Here is a 17,302-nt window from a genome sequence, read left to right as displayed (position 1 = left end):
CTCCTTACCCAATAAAATTTATTATTAAATCTGACATGTGATCTACTGTTAGATTATGTGAAAATTAATAAAGGGAAAGCTCACTAAAATGGTCAGAAGGCCAGTGGGAGAAGCTCTCATGTCAATACAGATCCCAATATCTGTATTTGCATCTCTGGCAAGATGTGATACTACTCTACCACCACCTGAAGGAGGAAGAAAGATTTTTCTTCTGCCTAGCAACATCTCAGCCAATGAGAGACTTGCAACTCAGCCAATGAAAAGTCACTATACTTCAAACTCCCAGTTTCCTCCAATAGACTTTTTGTTTGTAACCCAGGCACCTTCCCCTTCTCTATAAAAGCGTTTCCCCTGGCTTGCTTGTGGTTCACTGTATTCGTGTGCCCGTGACTATATTGGCTGCTCTCAAATATACCCATTTTGTTCGTAAAATAACTTGCTGTTTCATTGTTTTAAGATTACATGGAGGTTTCATAGAGCTCCAGAGAAGAACGCTGACAACTCCCAGTGTGGCCTAGTCCGCGGAGCTCATGTCTCGCTGACCCTGAAATCTGAGGGTAAGTTTTTCTGCTGGATCCGAGCTCCACCCTTTTAGCATTTTGAAGCTCTCCAGGCTGTACTGGGGATGTGTTTCAGGCCTTTGTCGTTTACATGTTAAGGCTTTGTGCTGTGAGTATTCACGCTGTGGTCGGCACTTTTGAAATCAGGCCCTTCCCACTGTAACTTTGCTGGTATTTTGCCCTGCAGGCTATTTAAGAATTACTCTTTGCTCTAGGGAAAGACAAAAAAAAAAAACCTCTGAAAGTAGGGTCCCAGTTATCTGAATGTATTGAGCGCCCCCACTCAACCTTCATGGACCCAAGCCTATATTTGTTTAAAATCCATGGTCTCCTTCTCATGTGCATTTGCGTAAATGACTTAACCAAAAGCAACTCAGAATATCAGTGGCCATTTGGGGAACTTTAGAACTCTCTAGATTTCAGTTCAGTTCAGTCCCTCAGTTGTGTCCGACTCTTTGTGACCCCATGAATCGCAGCACACCAGGCCTCCCTGTCCATCACCAGCTCCCAGAGTTTACTCAAACTTATGTCCATCGAGTCGGTGATGCCATCCAGCCATCTCATCCTCTATCATCCCCTTCTCCTCCTGCCCTCAATCCCCCCCAGCATCAGGGTCTTTTCCAATGAGTCAACTCTTCACGTGAGGTGGCTAAAGTATTGGAGTTTCAGCCTCAGCATCAGTCCTTCCAATGAACACCCAGGACTGATCTCCTTTAGGATGGACTGGTTGGATCTCCTTGCAGTCCAAGGGACTCTCAAGAGTCTTCTCCAACACCACAGTTCAAAAGCATCAATTCTTTGGTGCTCAGCCTTCTTTATAGTTCATCTCTCACATCCATACATGACTACTGGAAAACCATAGCCTTGACTAGACGGGCATTTGTTGGCCCAGTAATGTCTCTGCTTTTTAATATGCTATCTAGGTTGGTCATAACTTTCCTTCCAAGGAGTAAGCGTCTTTTAATTTCATGGCTGCAATCACCATCTGCAATGATTTTGGAGCCCCAAAAAATAAAGTCTGACACTGTTTCCACTGTGTCTCCATCTATTTCCCATGAAGTGATGGGACCAGATGACATGATCTAAGTTAAGCCAACTTTTTCACTCTCCTCTTTCACTTTCATCTAGACTTACCTTCTTGAAAAGTGAGATAGACATGGCCCTGAATCATCTAAACTGAACTGGACACATATTTTGATTGGTATTTTGAGACTTCTAAATGTTATCAGCAGTCTGAAAATTGCCTCTCTGCACAATACAAAAATTAATTGAGGCAAACAAACTATTAAAAACTAGTGAGTGCAGTGCTTAGTCTCTCAGTCATGTCCGACTCCAAATAAACCCTAAATTACTTAGGTTCCTGGACTAGGCCAAATTGTGAGCTGCAGTTAGTTTTCTAAAGTAATCAAGGACCCCGATAGGTTTGCTGAAGAATTTAACAGAGTTATTCAAACCTACCAGCCTGGATTCTCAGATTTGTATCAATCCACATGCTTGCTGGTGAGGGTCAAGCCAAACATTGGATGAAACTAGCCCAGTGGGAACCTCCTGGAAGGGATTAGAAGATCAAGCAAGAGGCTACAGCACTCCCTAAAAACATCCACCAAGCAATGACAATAGCCTTCCCTAAGCCTGTTGATGGGAACAGAATTCAGGCTTGCACACAAAAATCTGATGACCTGGTCCATGACTATTGTAATTGACCTCAGATTATTTTAAAAGAAAATGTGGTCTTCTTTGAAATATTAAGTCCTCTGGGGTAGCCTCTAACTGTGTGTTTGTTAATCAGAACCTTTCTCTTTTAGTTGAAAGGACCAGGATGGTATGGGAAACTATGTCCATTCCAGATTTAGTTAATTTAGCAAATTAGCATGCTCAGACTCTAGATGAGTCTCCGAAAAAGACTGCTAAATTTCTTAATCTTCAACTCTGGCAAATGAAGTTCTCTATAAACAAAACCAAAACCTTCCAGTTTCTGCTGTTACTGCAAAGAGCCAGGAAATTCGGGGGTTGGGCGATTGCTACACATGTAAACCTTACTGGCATCTTCAGCCTTCTAACCAGCCTTTCCATTGTTCTCCCAATTCCAAATGATGGACCTTTAAGCAACAGCGGATATTTTCTGTTTCTCTTCAGTCAGCTCAGAGAAACAAGTCTCTAGATGGGGAATGAGATCTCTCTCTGTCTTAATGGACATACCCTTGGTACTCAATCCCACTGCTGTAAAGCAGCCCCTGTCTTGAAGTACTAAGAACTGTTCAAATTGAGGGAAATCTCCAGTGGACCTCAAGGGGTTCTTATCTCTGAGCTGATTCCCTTTTGTTTAGGCTGTTTGAGAGATGCACACCCTTTCTCCTAAGTTCCTCTGCCCCTATCCATTTATTCGGCTGAGACCTCTCAGAGAAATATCTGACCAGGATTTCTTTCTTCTAAAAAGGGGAAACAATTTCTAGAATTTGGCAGAAGCCATCAAATTAGCCAACTAAATGAATTAAGCGACCCTTCAACATCTTTTTATCTGCCTTCAACAGTACAGGAGCTGGTTCTGGAGAAACCGATAATTTTTCTCTATGGAATCAGCTCCCGTCTTCTTTATGGGCAAATCTCTAATAATGGAAAAATTCACAGTGCATCTGCCACAAAAGATTCAAACATCTCCTCAAAATCTCTTCTCAGAATTAATCAATACCCTATAAGTAAAGAGCCACTAGTGGTAAAAGAACCCACCTGCCAATACAGGAGACATAAGAGACTCATGTTCGATTCCTGTGTCAGGAAGATGCCCTGGAAGCCATGGCAAGCCACTCCAGTATTCTTGCCTGGAGAATCCCATGGACAAAGAAGTCTGGCGGGCTACAGTCCATAGAGTTACAAAGAGTCAGACACAACTGAAGTGATTAGGCACTGGCTATAAGTAAAGAAGCTCTTCAAGGAATAAAGCCCATAACAGAAGATGTCAAGGCTTAGGGCATCATTATCCCTTGCAGGAGTTCCTGTAATACTCTTATTTACCTATGAGAAAACCCAGGGGCCAAGGATGTAGGTTTGTTCAGAACCCCTGAGCAATAAATAACGCCGTTATCCCTTGACACCCTGTAGTTCTTACTGACATCCATTCCCACTGGGAGCAAATTTTCACTGTAATTGATGGGTGTATTAATAATGTATTCTTTAGTGTTCTGGGCTCCCTTGGTGGCTCAGATGGTAAAGAATCCACCTGCAATGTGGGACACCTGGGTTCAACCCCTGGGTTAGGAAGATCCCCTGGAGGAGGGCATGGCAACCCACTCCATGATTCTTGCCTGGAGAATCCCCATGGACAGAGGAGCCTGGCGGGCTACAGTCCACGGGGTCGCAAAGAGTCGGACACGACTGAGCCACAACACTTTAGTGTTCTAGCTGGTAAGGCAGGTCAGTATCTTTTTGCCTTTACTTGGGAAGGATAACATGACACCTGGACAAGCATGCTCCAGGATTTCACAGAAAGTCTTTTTTACTTTTCACAAATCTTAAAAGCTGATAGTTTTCTGCAGGTCCTTAGTTTTAACATATAGACAATTTACAATATGTAGATGATCTCCTTCTCAAATCTCCACACCAGATGATAGTATCCACTTATTAAAATGTTTGACCTTGAAGGGACATAAAATCTCCAAAGAAAAGCTGCAGTCTGCTCACACTCAGGATCAGTATTTATAGCACCTGATCTCAGAACAAGGGCTGCATTTGGTTCCTGATAGGCTTCATGGCCTTCTGAGTTTCCACAAACCTAAACCTAAGCACCAGTTCCAGCTAGCTAGTTACTGTTGAACCTGGATTCCAAATTTCTCTCTTATGGTTCATCCACTATATGCTTTATTAAAACCTAGCAAACCTGACCCCATTAATTCAGGAGGTCAAGATGACACAGCTTCTGAATGCTTACAGAAAACCTTACTGAGATCACCTGCCCTTGGACACTGTTATTATCAGCTTCCCTTTTCCCTTTTATATGTGAAAAGGAAGGGAATGCACGTAGAATGCTCACCCCCAAACAGGGGGACTGTCATTGACCCATAAGGGTATTATAGCCAACATCTTCCAACTCCTTGTGATAATTTACAGAAGATTCCTCTAACTAATGCAGATTTTCATAGTTTACAGATGGTTCTTATTTAAAGGAAGAAAGTGGTAAATAGAGTGCTTGAGAAGCTATTCCAACTCCTGTGATATCACTGAGGCCATCACTGACATCATCTTTACCTATAGCTACTGTGGCCCACTGGCTTCACTACACACACATTCTCATGCTTAGAATTTAGCCAAGGGCAAAACCACAAACATTTATACCAGTACTGTAGCCCATGTGTCCTTGGAGTAGCCCATGACTTTGGGATGCTATGAAAACAGTGAGGTTTCCCCCCTCTAATGGGGAAGAAATTTTAAATTTCTCTTGCATCCAAAATTAATTAGCTGCCATACCTTGCCAGAAGCCTTGATGATTACTGAGATCCCTGGATAGTTCAAACTTGACTCCCTAGGGGCAAAAAGGGAACCACTGTGCTGATATTTATGCCCAAAATGCCGCTTTCAAAGGAATTAATAACCAGATCTCTGTTGTGGTCCCAAAGGACACTGGTTTGATTAAAAAAAAAACAACAACAACACTCTGGTTTAAGTTAAATAACAAACTGATCCAATGAGAAATGTTAAGATTCCCTTCCTTATGATTGTACATGCATTGAACCAGTGGTCCACTGACAAAATGATGGCATTCATGAAGAAATATCGTTGGGGGAATACTAATAAAGTCACAAAGAGTGCTTCCCTCGCTTGTCCTCCCCGTCCAAAATACGATCCAGGGAAACCTCGCTGCACTGCTCCTGGGTATCTTGAAATGCCAAGTGGGCCATGCAAGGTTTGGCAAATAGATTTCATACTGCCCCCATCTCATGGCTATAAACGTGTTTTAGTCATGGTATATATGTTTTCTCACTGGACCAAAGTTCTCCCTTGTAGATAGGCTACTGATGCTTCTGTGGCTAAATTTTGTTAAAAAAAGATGATCCCCACCTGGGGAACTCCCCTTGAATTTCATAGGATTAAAGAACCCACTTTACTGGCAGGTACTTGGATGAGCTCTGCTTTGAGTCAGTTTTTACTGTGTCTTCATATGTTCACTATTATAAGATACAGACAGACTTAATTTTTTATTTATTGAAGTATTATTGATTTACAGTTTGGTTAATTTCTGCTGTAAGTACATCCTTAATCAGGGTTAGTGTAATGTCCTTACACATTTGCGTTTTTCTAATAATTAGCCCAGGGAACTATACTCAATGTTTTGTAATAATCTATAAAGGAAAGGAACCTGAAAAAGAATATATACATATATAAGTATATATACATACACATGTATGTATATATATGTATATATAACTGAACCACTTTTCTGTACATCTGAAATTAACACAACATTGTAAATCAACTGTACTTCAATTTTAAAAAATTGTTTTAAAGACCTAACTAGCAAAACTTATAGAGACTATCCAAATATCCTGGCCAAAAGCATTACTCAGATCCACTCCTTTAGGAACTTATAAACTCTTTTCTTTTGAGATGGTCCAAGGGATACCCAGTGCAATTGGCTTCTGACTCCTTTGACCCACTGTTGATAAGAGAAGATATACTTCAATATTGCACAGGCCTAACTGCTTGTGTTAAGAATAACTCTGTTTCAGGAGAGTAATCTTTTCATACTGTGCTCTCAGGAAATGAAGACCTTACGCATCACACCTTGCAGATCAGATTTTCCGTTTATTGGAAAAGACAGGCTCCAGAGGGCTCTCTTCAACCTCACTGGAAAGACTGCTATCATGTACTGCTAACCAACCTTCTGGATTCTTACCTGAACTCATGTTCTCTGACTTTGCAACCTATAAGCTATAACACAAGAAAACATTTAGTTGCAAACAGTTTAAAATAACAGTATTGTTTAATTACTTCACACTTATTCCTACAATGCCTCTTCCCAAACAGTGTTTTTCATTCCTTCAGTTTTTGTGTGTTCTAACTATATTCACTATTCTAAGATACAGATTTTATTTATTTTATTGAAGTATTGTTGATTTACAATTTTGTGTTAATTTCTGCTATACAGCAAAGTGACTCAAGTTACACATATATACATTCTCTTTTATGTTTTTTATTATGGTTTATCACAGGATATTGAATATAGTATCGAATGCTATATTGTTCTTCCATTTTATATATAATAGTTTGCATCTGCTAATCCCAAACTCCCAATTAACCCCTCCCCCACCCGCCGCCTCCTTGGTAGCCATAAATTTACTGTGTGTGAATCTGTTTCTGTTTCGTAGGTAAGTTCATTTGTGTCATATTTTAGATTCCACATAAGATAATATCATATGGTATTTGTCTTTCTCTTTCTGACTTCACTAAGTATGATCATCTGTAGGTCCATCCATGTTGCTACAAATGGCATTATTTCATTCTTTTTATGACTGAGTAATATCCATCTTATCTGTGTACTATATATTCCTTATCTGTCCATCCATTGATGGACGTTTAGGTTGCTTCCTTGTCTTGACTATCGTAAACAGTGCTGCAGTGAATACTGGGGTCCATGTATCCTTTCAAATTAAAGTTTTCTCTGGATATATACCCAGGAGTGGAATTACAGGTTCTGGGCTTCCTGGTGGCTCAGACATAAATAATGTGCCTGCAATGTGGGAGAACAGATTTGAACCCTGTGTTGGAAAGAGCCCCTAGAGAAGGGAATGGCTACCCACTCCGATATTCTTGCCTGGAGAATTCCATGGACAGAGGAGCCTGGTGGGCTACAGTCCACAGGGTAACAGAGTTGTACACAACTAAACGACTAACACTTTTACACTACTTCATGGTAATTCTATTTTTTAGTTTTTAAAGGAACCACCATATTATTCTCCATAGTAGTTGTATCAATTAACATTCTCACCAATAGTGTAAGATGTTTTCCTTTTCTCCACACACTCTCCAGCATGTTGTAGTTGTAGACTTCTTGATGGTAGCCATTCTGACCAATGAGAGGTGATGCCTCATTATAGTTTTGATTTGGATTTCCCTAATAATTGGCAGTTTTGGGCATCTTTTCATGTGCCTTTTGGCCTCCATATATTTTCTTTGGAGAAATGTCTATTTAAGTCTTTTGCATTTTTCAATTGGGTTGTTCTTTTTGTTGTTACTGAGCTGCATGAGCTGTTTGTATATTTTGGAAATTAAACCGTCAGTCACATCATTTGCAAATATTTTCTCCCAATCCATAGGTTGCATTTTTGTTTATGATTTCCTTTGATGTACAAAAGCTTGTAAGTTTGATTAGGTCCCATTTGTTTTATTTTTGCCTTTATTTCTATGCCTTGAGGACTGACCTAAGAAAATATTGGTACAATTTATGTTAGAGAATGTTTTGCCTATATTCTCTTCGAAGAGTTTTATGGTTCCATATAAATTTTAGGATTATTCTAGTTCTGTAAAAAACTGGCATGGGTGGTTTGATAGAGATTGCATTAAATCTGTAGATTGCTTTGGGAAGTATGGCCATTTTAATAATACTCTTCAATCTAAGAGCATGAAATTTTTCATTTCTTTGAATTGTCTTCAATTTCCTTTATTGAAGTTTTATAGTTCTCAGCATATAAGTCTTTCACTTCCTTTGTCAGGTTTATTCCCAAGTATATTTTGATGTGACTTTAAAAGGAATTTTTTTTTTTTTTTTTTACATTTCATTTCTACTATTTGTTAGTGTAAAGAAACTCAGTCAATTCTGTTTGTTAATCTTGTAGTCTGCTACCTTGCTGAATTCATTTATTAGCTCAAGTAATTTTTGTGTGGAGTATTTAGGGTTTTCTATATATAGTATATCATCCGCATGTAATGACAATTTTAACTCATCCCTTCCAATTTAGATACCTTTTATTTCTTGTCTGATTACTATGGCTAGAACTTCCAATACTATGCCAAATAATAGTGGTCAGAGTGGTCATTCTTGTCTTGTTTCAGATTTTAGTGGGAAGGGTTTGAGCTTTTCATCATTGAGTATTATGTTGGTTGTGGGTTTGTCATAAATAGCTTTGATATATATTACCCTTTTACTCACTTTAGTAAGAGGTTTTTATCATGAATAGATGTTGAATTTTATCAAATGATTTTTCTGCATCTATTGAGATGGTCATGTGGTTTTTGTCTTGTCTTTTATGGATGCGGTGTATCACATTGATTTTGCATATGCTGAACCATCCTTGTGACTGTGGGATGAAAACGATACAGACTTGAGATGAAAGATGTCTGAGACAATTCCTTTCTACCTTTCCTTATTACTCACCCACAGCAGGTGTCCAGTCTGTGCACTTTCCCTTTGATGAGGGACATGACATTCAGGAAAGATCCTTCCTGGCATTGGGAGATTAAAAAGCCACTGAATGCTAGTTAAAACAGACTCTTGATCAATAATGCTTTCAGAGAAAGGTCTTGATCAAAAAGGAGAAATGTGAAAATTAATCAAGGCAAATCTCACTAAAACAGAGATGAGAGATCAGAAGGGGGAGCTCTCAGGCATATACTACACAGCACCACTACAGATCCTAACAGAGAGTACTTGACACCTCTGGCAGGAAGTGACACTATTTTATTATCACTGGGAGGAGGAAGGAAACTTTCTTCCTCCTTGCCTGGCAACAGCTCAGCCAATGAAAAAAATCACTATGCTTCAAACTCCCAGTTTCCTTCAGTGGACTTTTTGTTTATAACTTTCCCTTCTCTTCTATAGAAGAGTTTCCTGTCTTTTTTTTGGCTGGATGTGCATGGGGTTTGCCATTGTCGTGTATCCCAAATTGCAATTGTTTGCTGCTCCTGAATAAATCTATTTTTCTGGTAAAATAACCTGCTGTATAATTGTTTTAGTTTGTTTCTTACTCTCACACAAATTATACTCAATAAACTAAAATTTGTCTTAGGTTCAGCATACATATGTTAAAATTTGACTCACTCAACAGTGTAAGTATCTTGCTGAGTTAGATAATAATTTTCTAATATTGGAAGATTCTTTCCTCAGCTTTTTGTGCTATTCGCAGTGTAAGAACTGCAAACAACAACATGCTTTTAGTTTAATTTGCATTATTATAAACATTTTCCTAATCACTGTTTTAAGTCTAAATAAGAGGTGGGCCAATTTCTATCAGGAACCAGAGAGTAAATATTTTACACTTTGTAGATTTCATCATCTCTTTCCAAACGGTTCATCTCTTCCATTGTAGTCTGAAAGTAGCCACAGACAATACATAAGTGAATGGACAATGCTGTATTCCAATAAAACTTTATTTATAAAGACACATGATAAGCAGGCCCTAGTTTTCCTAACCCTGGTCTGGACAATCAAAAAACAACAAATCATTAGCCCTGCTGCTTGCCCGTTTCCCTTGTGTTAATATTCTCACCATTGGCTACTTCAGGTTACCAACATGAAGTTACTGAAAGTAAAATCAGAGTCACATAGAAGCATGCCATTTGTAACATTCGACCATATAGACTAGGGAGACATAAACAACCTCAACAGCACAGATAATAATGGAATATAATAAAATAATTAGAAGTGGTGAGTTCTGAGTACTTATTACATATATTTTAATATCATTTACTTAATTTTAATTAAATTTTTATTAATGGCTCTAATTAAAAACTGGCTCACAAAACACCTAAAAACTGAAGAACCAGATCTCACAAACCAGTGTCAGCCAGCTGATTCCAGACTCCAGTCTTCTGCGAGTCCCCTCCAAGAAGTAATGACCAATCCATTTCCTGCTCCTTGTACCCTTTCAAACTTTAAGAAAATGTTCTCTTCTGAAAATCAGAAACTTGGTCTCTGGGTGTGTATGCTACTCCCCCAGAAGCCAACTTCTATAAAAGCACCTCCTCTTCCAGTTATTATTTATACCTCTGCCCCTCAGGTAATTACATTTCTGACCAGACTTGCACTGTCTTAGAACTTACAGAACCAAACCATTTCTTGTGTGTTTATATTATGAGTCATATTTGGTCAGAAAGAATTCCTGTACTCTTTAGAAGTTTCTAAAATTACAGCTTTGCCCAGTCCGGAAACCAATAACTTAGGGTAGAAAGTAAAAAGGATGTAAGATAGATGTATGCGCAGAATCAGTTGATCTGTATTTTCACTCAGCGCCAGCCTTCACAATGGAATCTGGAACAACTACAGATTTCACTTCAGTCTCCATTTTCTCCTTCTTACAAACCAACAGTGGTAATAATGCTTCGTAAAGTTTATGAGGGCAGATATTGCTAACATGGTTTGAGAACACTGGCTAAGGGTACGTTGGAAATGTAGGTCATCATTTATCATCTGGACATGAATGTGAGGCATTGAAGACTGTAATTCCATGAATGTGAATAAACACTTTAAGCTCTGAAAAATGTGCTTAGGTTGTTAGGGCAAATGGAAACCACCAGCTTTGAAATTTGCTTTTTTCATTTTTATCTTCACTTCCTTCAGCGTGTTTTCCCCTTCTCCCTATGTCCTAAGTAACTGAGAGGTAATGGTTTAATATATTCAGACATTTACTTTTATGTACCCTTTGGACCTGGTATAAAAAGTTTATGGCACCAAAATCACCATTTCCAGGTCTCTCCTTTCTCTATTCTTCTTTTCCTACTCTATACTTCCCATCCTTTTATCCCCTTCTTCCTTCTTTCACTTTTTCTTTTTTCTTACTTGCCAGAGTACATGTAAACCAAAACATTCCAACCTGCTATTACCCTTAAATCTGTTTGAGGCATTAAGTTACATAATGATGTATATGCTTCTCCTTTAAATAAGATATGAATGGTCATTGAATCCATATTTATTAGGCCATTATATTCAGTTCAGTTCAATTGCTCAGTCGTGTCCAACTCTTTGCGACCCCGTGAACCGCAGCATGCCAGGCCTCCCTGTCCATCACCAACTCCCGGAGTCCGCCCAAACCCACGTCCATCGAGTCAATGATGCCATCCAACCATCTCATCCTCTGTCATCCCCTTCTCCTCCTGCCCTCAATCTTTCCCAGCATCAGGGTCTTTTCCAATGAACCAGCTCTTCGCATCAGGTGGCCAAAATATTGGAGTTTCAACTTCAACCTGAGTCCTTCCAATGAACACCCTGGACTGATCTCCTTTAGGATGGACTGGCTGGATCTCCTTGCAGTCCAAGGGACTCTTGAGTCTTCTCTAACACCACAGTTCAAAAGCATCAATTCTTCGGTGCTCAGCCTTCTTTATAGTCCAACTCTCACATCCATACATGACCACTGGAAAAACCATAACCTTGACTAGATGGACCTTTGTTGGCAAAGTAATGTCTCTGCTTTTTAATATGCTGTCTAGGTTGGTCATAACTTTCCTTCCAAGGAGTAAGCATCTTTTAAATTTCATTGCTGCAGTCACCATCTGCAGTGATTTTACATTACATCATCCTTTTTCTGTTTTCCAAGTTACTTCCAGGTTCTACTTTTCACTTTGCTTTGTGTACATATACCAAAACATAACCGTCTAACAAAACAAGCAGAAACAGAGGACTTAGGTACTAGAGTTCATTCTAGTAAAGCATGACCTCTGCATGTAACTCTTGACAATACATTCCATGTATTTTGTCAATCCCAGTTGGGCCCACACTTTGGTCTCACGAGAATGCCAACCGACCTATGGGCTTTCCAGAGTCCAGCCTGTCTCCCTGTTATGAAGAGCAGTATGAAAATCTGTACACTTAATATCTTTGATTGAATCCTTCTTATCTGGCATTCTATATAAAAGTAAATTTTCAAAACCACATCAGTGGAACATCAAATTTATACTGGGCTTCCCAGGTGGCTCAGATGGTAAAGAATCCACCTGCAAAACAGGAGACGCAAGAGATGCATGTTTGGAGTAGGAAATGGCAACCTGCTCCACTGTTCTTGTCTGGAAAATCCCATGGACAGAGGAGCCTGGCGGGCTACAGTTCATGGGGTCGCAAAAGAGTCGGACATGACTTTTCAACTAAACAACAACATTCTGTTGAGGAGGGTAGTTGTGAAAGGACTATCTAGTCCTGGGTTTTCTTTGCCCCTTGTATGTGTATGGATGGGAAAGAGAAAATGCTTGCTTTTTTATCAGCTACAATTAGCTACAAATAATTGTAGTGAGTTTTGCTGAAATTCCTCATCCTAATGATGCAAACAGAAATCACGGAGCACAAAGCTTCAGGTTTCTGAAGTGACTCACAGAGTCTAGCAATCCATCTTGGAAGTCTTCGCAGGCCTATTTTGGGCTGTTCTTCACACATGCGAGGCTGAAGAATCCCAGGTGTTCAGGCTGAGAGCAAAGTGAGAGCGTGAGGATTGCCCTGCAGAGCAAGAATATGCTCATTAAAGCAGGTTTCTGGTGGGGGGTGGATCACTCGGCAGTTCTGCATTTCTCCTTGAGTTGACCCCTTTCCTTGTTAGAGAGGGGGTCTGAGGTCTAAATGCATCTAAGTTTAATGAGTTGCAGTTCACTGGGGACCCAGAGAGGGCAAAGAAGTGCCTGCTTGGTGAACCAAGAAGAGTATACTGTTTATTTCGTGGATACTGTACTGCTTAAATAATGTAAAATTTTTTCTTTTGTGAGATCTTTCTACTCCTTGGAAGTCTGAAATAGCATATGTGAATATAGAAGACCTACAGCTAACAGGCTAATCAAGTTAGTTGGATTAATGATTCTGCATGATAAAACACTAAACTCTTTAAAATGATAAGATCAGAAGGCATTCATCTCTCTATCTCAAATGAGGATAGAATAAACTTAGAGAAATTCTTCTCTGCAGATGTTGCTTGGTTAATTAGGAGAAAAGATCTTTGAATAATAGATTAGGGAATCAGGCCACACCATATTGATTGTTTTAATCTGACAAATACTTGTTAATAGCAAGAATACTTTGTCTTGCAGGACATATTTTAATGAATCAGTGAATGTGCATCGTGGTGAAATCAAAAGTGAGAAGTTGTATGTAATAAAATTGAATAGCAAAATGGCAATTTATATATGGCCAAGGCTAGGATTTTATATAAAATATAAAGGATGTGATGCCTGTATAAGAATATGCATGATGACTACAGCAGCATCAAAGCCCTCAAGAAACATCAAATGTGTATCAGAAGCTAAGCTGAGCATTAACTTGGCATTAAGTGCCATGAAAAAAGATTTTTTTTTTCCTTTGCCATATTTTGAAAGACTTTTCCATTATTCAGAAGTAAGGGTTCTTTTCTGTCAGTATTTTAGAAATAAATATGAATGCAATGAAAGTGTATGAAAACCTTTTCTACTATTAGCATGAAAATTCAACTGCAAAGGAAAACTGTGCTTTCTGAATCAATATGCTAAATATCTTTATAGAATCAGTTAGGTTGCTGCTGCTGCTGTTCAGCTGCTAAGTTGTATCCGACTCTGATCCCCTGGACTGAAGCACGCCAGGCTTCCCTGTCCTTCACCGTCTCCCGGAGTTTGCTCAAATTCATGGCCATTGAGTCAGTGATGTTCTGCTGTCTAACCACCTCGTCCTCTGCGGCCGCCTCCTCCTCCTGTCTTCAGTCTTTCCCAGCATACAGGGTTTTTTCCAGTGAGTCAGCTTATCACATCAGGCAACTGGAGTATTGGCGCTTCAGCGCAGCTTCAGTCCTTCCAATGAATATTCGGGACTGATTTCCTTTAGGATTGACTGGTTTGGTCTCCTTGCAGTCCAAGGGACTCTCAAGAGTCTTCTCCAACACCACAGTTTGAAAGCATCATTTCCTCGGTGCTCAGCCTTCTTTATAGTCCAACTCTGACATCTCTACATGACTACTGGACAAACCATAGCTTTGACTATATGGACCTTTGTCGGCAAATTGATGTCTCTGCTTTATAATATACTGTCTAGGTTCGTCATAGTTTTCCTTCCAAGGAGCAAGTATCTTTTAATTTCATGGCTGCAGTCACCATCCACACTGATTTTGGAGCCCAAGAAAAGAAAATCTGTCAATGCTTCCACTTTTCTATTTGCCATGAAGTGATGGAACTGGATGCCATAATCTTAGTATTTTGAACACTGAATTTCAAGGCAGTTTTTTCACTCTCTTCTTCCACTTTCATCAAGAGGCTCTTTAGTTCTTCTTCACTTTCTACCATTAAGTGGTATCATCTGCATATCTGAAGCTGTTGACCTTTCTCCTGGCACTCTTCATTCCAGCTTGTGATTCATCCAGTCCAGCATTTCACATGATACACTCTGCATATAGGTTATACAATGTAAAATTACATAATTTGTTATATAACTTGCTTTATCCTATTTGAATAAAAGTTATAAATCTTTGTGAATTTTAATATAAATACTTCCTATTTTTTTATGGATTCTGTAACTCTAGTCAATTCAATTTTCTTTGCTTTGACTTCCCCACTGAAAAATGTGGATTGTGAGATAATTCTACCTCTTATCACACTACATAGGAATCAGTTAAACTGAGCACAAGTAAAACTATTATATGGTGTAATAAATGTATTACATAAAGGTATTAATAGTCTTAAAATTTTCAGTTATCACAACTGAAATTGCATGATTTTCTAATTAGATGAAATATAAGTATATGATGCAAAGCATCATTGGGCATATCTGGTTGGCTGGGGAGGAAACTGATTCAACAACAAATACCATTTATTGTCTTCTGTGTGCCAAGAATTGTATATGAACTATTTCATTTGAATGTGTTGACACTTTGAGGTAAATACCTCTATAAAGGTTTACTTGATAAATGACAAAATCAGGACTCATGAAAGTCACTTGCTTTCAATAGGAGGCGAGAGAGACCAGGATTTGAACCCAGCCCTCTTTGATTCCATAGTCTATGTTCTTCCTCATACTTTGTGACTGCCTCTCCAAATTAAGTTCCCTGTTCACAGGATCCCAAACTCTGCAATACTGCATAAAGCCCCACATCAGTACACATGGAATGCTGCAGTTGTTTGTCAGTAAAACACTTCTGAGATCTTTTCTTTCCAAAATTCAAATCGAAATGCCTGCCCTTTGTTATCTAAATGAAAATAAGCATAGGAGAATCTGTCCCCCGTGAGCTAGTAGGTGGGAGATGTGGAAACATTAGGTCTTCTGCTTTGTTAACTGTGTGGGTTTGATAAGAAGAAGATGCATTTTCTTTAGAGACGATCAAATATTTCTCATCTATTCATGAAAGCTTCAAATAGAACAGTTAAGCCAGTATTCATTTGCCACTGCCAGGAAAAAAAATGTAACCATGCATTATTTGGAAGTTTCTTTTTTATCTTTGGAATTGTAATAAATATCTTTTCACCTCTTCCAAACAGGAAAATGTTATGATGGTCCAGGAAAATGACAGTAGATGCATAAGTATTGTGAATAATTGGTGTGGAATTAAGTAACATAAATAAGTTAGCCACTGACTTCATGAACTCACTTAGTATGCATTTTATCTGAACAAGTATTTAAATTTTGGCAGTTTTCCAAAACAACTATTTTAAAAGGTAATATGTAAATTAGATTAAATTTTAGAAAAAGGGAAACAAATATACTCTAAATATTGGGGGAAATGATATACAATGGTTATTTTTTTTAATAGTGATTTCTAGAGAATGTACACCTGCTTATTAAACAAAAAAATTTAAAACATTTATGTAGTATAAATTGCTATGGTTTTCAGCTCAGAAAAAAAGCAAAGCTTTCCAAAAACATTATATTTAATTGTTTGAACCTCCTAGAACAGGCTGGGCTTCCCAGGTGGCACTAGTGATAAAAAACCCAGCTGCCAACACAGGAGACTTAAGAGATAAGGGTTCAATCCCTGGGTCAGGAAGATTGCTTGGAGGAGGGTACGGCAACCCACTCTTGTATTCTTGCGTGGAGAATCCCGTGGACAGAGGAGCCTGGCGGGCTGCAGTCCATGGGGTTGCAAAGAGTTGGACATGACTGAAGTGACTTAGCGTGGCACGGCATAGCACATAACAGGTTAGCTTAGTTTTGTTTTTCTGAATATGCATGTTTTTCTTAATGATATACATTATAAACAGTAAGTATCACAGTGAGTTCAGTTCATTTTTTAAAGTGTTGATGTGAAGTGAAGTTGCTCAGTCGTGTCCAACTCTGCGACCCCACGGACTATAGCCTACCAGGCTTCTCCGTCCATGGGATTTTCCAGACGAGAGTACTGGAGTGGGCTGCCATATTAGGAGGGTCCAAAATGAAGAATGACTTAAACACCAGGGAGGAAACCAATTATTCAGAAACAACTACCTATGTAAAAGCTTCATCTAAATGAAGATTTTTGTACCATGTCAATGAGCCCCTTTTACTAAACATAGACATTTACCATTGCTATTAACACTTTATCCCCAGGCGATACAATTTTCCCAATGCTAAGTAGCAACACAAAAATGCACAATTGTTCCTCCTAGGAAAAAAATCCTGCTGCGTTCAGTTTATATTATCAGTTTCCAAAAACACTGGAACATAAAAAATACACCACATAAACATTCACTCTACATAAAACTAATCCTCAGAACTGTTTTCCAGCCTGCCAGATGTTTTACTCCTTTACTATAAATTAACAATAGTGATAATTCAGGGATATAGAGAAATTCACAAATGTGTTAACACTCTTGCTGCCTCATGTGTAGGCATCTTATTCATTTGC

The 17,302-nt window shown here is 38.8% G+C and overlaps 1 long non-coding RNA gene across 1 annotated transcript in view; it reads left to right on the top strand.

The window, feature by feature from the left end:
- The first annotated feature begins 311 nt into the window (after positions 1-311).
- LOC110128238 (uncharacterized) overlaps positions 312-17,302 on the top strand; it is a 54,762-nt gene continuing 37,771 nt past the window's right edge. The window contains exon 1 of the long non-coding RNA XR_002311091.2: positions 312-557. This is a non-coding gene — a long non-coding RNA (uncharacterized lncRNA). The remainder of the gene's footprint in view (positions 558-17,302) is intronic.

Source organism: Odocoileus virginianus, chromosome 19 (assembly GCF_023699985.2).
Source record: "Odocoileus virginianus isolate 20LAN1187 ecotype Illinois chromosome 19, Ovbor_1.2, whole genome shotgun sequence".
NCBI classification, from domain to species: Eukaryota; Metazoa; Chordata; class Mammalia; order Artiodactyla; family Cervidae; genus Odocoileus; species Odocoileus virginianus.
Note: the sequence above shows the minus strand (reverse complement) of the source record. Positions and strands in the feature narration are given on the sequence as shown.